Raw genomic sequence first — 2,500 nt, 5'->3', positions numbered from 1 at the left:
AATCTTCCCTCAAAATAGGCAGAAAGGAAAAAATTCACATGGGGCATGCAACATCCGTAGCCGAAGTTTAGTCGTGTTTTTATGGCGTTTTTATGGATATTACAATTGCTTGCTACCCTTTGGATAGAGCCCTTATCTGTTGCAAAGTGCCTTCCCTTGGAATAGATCGTAAAGAGAAAATTCCCCTTGGGCATGCAACAGTAGTCTTTGAAAGCCATAAGGCCAATGGGGCCGGAATTTACACCGGTTTTATAGCGTGAACGGACATTACAATTACTTGCTAACTTTTTTATAGAACCCTAGCCAAATCTAACATAACCTACTAACCAAAACGTGTGCTCTGCCATCTGTTATCAGGACACCATGAGCTGTATCGAGCATCTTGGGGATGAATAAAAGGAATATCATTTCATTTCATAGAATCAGCATTTATACAGGTTTCTTTAGCTTTTGGTTGAATTACAATTGCTTTCCATTCTCTTTTGTATGACACAAAGTCTTTCACCAAAGTATTTAATTTAGGCGCTAAATTCATTATTTGTCAATCAATTTTATGTAACTTGGCATGTGGTATAAGAATGAGCTGAAAAGTATGACAATAACTTTATGTTCATAAATAAATAAGCAAATTAGGTAAGTTAAGATGACTGCCGGGTTACTAAAATAGCGGAGATTATGATATCAGCCGGTATCCTCATAAATTGATCAATTTCTTTGAACTTTAACATATATTTTGTTAATAAGTTTTTCTATGAAGAGAAATGTCGGGTCTGCTTAGAAAATGGTATTTTTCTTATAATTGTGAAAATTGATTTCTAAAAAAGTTGTAATTAATAACCTCATTACATATGCACAGAAGCAATGAATCACAAACCACTCGATGAAATCGTTTCATTTTAGTAGAAGACCTGCATAAATGTATTTTAAATGCACACACTACATTCCAACTGCATTGCTTTGTTAATTTTTGAGTAATCATACACCAAAGATGCCAGGTTAGAGATGCCAAGTGAATTTGAGAAAATGTCCAAAAACTGTATTTGCTTTCCTTCTTCTAGTTTTGCGTCAGACGCTATTGTCAGTAGCTACTTTATGTATTGCTTGACGACGTTTTTTAATGACCATATTATGTAACTCGTGTAACTCATTAGTGGGGATATTTCAAGAGCATTATACCCTTTCCCGATAATATCTGATGAAAGCAATAGTCCTCTTGTTGACTTCTTGGTGTTTGTGTCTTATTTCTCCATCAGTTGAATCACTTAATGATTTGAAATTGATCTGGTTGGCCTTGCAAACAAAGTCATCTTTGTGGCTGAATCCGCACTGCTGAGTTGTAGAAAGGTTGCAACGCAAGGTTAACTGTTGGAACTCTTCATATCTAATATGGATATTCAAAATGTCGGATAGAAGGTCTGTTTCTATCAGAAAAAAAGCCATTTTGTTTGCTTGAACTTTCCTGCTGATTAGAAAGAGGCGAAAGGGGCAGATGAGTACCAGTCTCATTACTGAATATCAAGTGGGTCTGTTTTGTTTGTTTGATATTTTTCTGCGTGGTCAATCTGGCTTTCTTTTAGTGTAGTGACTGTTTTTCTACATTTTTCTGTTTCCCATAGGTCCTTGTCCAAAAACGATGCACACGACTGTTGGCTCAGCAGAAGTCACATAAAACACAATTGATTGATCAAACTTTTAAAAACTCAATTTTAGGTTGGTTTGTTTACATGAGGCAATGACTTGTGTAGTGCTAAGTGAAGCTATTCATTCACATTCAAATGCCTTTTATTATGTTTCAACAGAAAGAAAGCTTAGTAATTATGCACAAACATTCTGGTTGCTAGGTATTTTGAAAGAGGGATGGGTAGGTATACCCTCCATTACCAGTAAATAAGAGGTTTTCTACATGAAATGCAGTCCACCTCGGATAATCGCAACATTTCCCAAGAAACGGAATTAATTCTATTTAAAAGTCACTGGTTAATTACAACAAGTTTCGGTTAATCGCAACAAATGTTCGACCTCAAAAAGTGGCAAATTCATTAAATCAAACAAACAAATTATCATGATTAAATTTTATCACCGGTGAAAACAGTTTAACGAATCAAGAGTGGGTTTAATGCTACCATTCTTTTAGAGGCGGGGCTATGCAGAATGGGTTTGTGAGGTCATATGTGACCATAAGATAGGAGGCGAGGGGGCTGGGCATAGTGTTGACAACAGATAAACAATGACGGTTGTAAAGAGACACTGAGCGATCTTTTTTGTTTTGGGATTGACAACTGTATATTGTAACCAAAAGGTGTGGTGAGGGCACATTGTCTCTCATCTCGGCTAATCTCTTCGACTCTTACAAATGTAAGAGAACAAAAGCGTGAAAGTTAATCCATTCTGAATAATCTTATGTTGGCTTGCATCAAAGCTGCTTTAGCTTGCCAAAATCAATACAAGGCTGCCATGTGGGTTTTATTTCAATCAAATTGCTGAGCCTAAATGGACAAAG

The 2,500-nt window shown here is 36.2% G+C and overlaps 1 protein-coding gene across 9 annotated transcripts in view; it reads left to right on the top strand.

Moving 5' to 3' along the window:
• LOC144965489 (solute carrier family 22 member 16-like) overlaps nt 1-2,500 on the top strand; it is a 53,958-nt gene that overhangs the window by 18,816 nt on the left and 32,642 nt on the right. The window lies entirely within an intron of this gene.

The sequence above is a fragment of the Berghia stephanieae genome, chromosome 2, assembly GCF_034508935.2.
Source record: "Berghia stephanieae isolate SIO BIC M18660-M18661 chromosome 2, UCSD_Bste_1.3, whole genome shotgun sequence".
Classification (NCBI taxonomy): domain Eukaryota; kingdom Metazoa; phylum Mollusca; class Gastropoda; order Nudibranchia; family Aeolidiidae; genus Berghia; species Berghia stephanieae.
The sequence above is the reverse complement of the archived record's forward strand: the minus strand, read 5'-3'. Positions and strand labels throughout refer to the sequence as shown.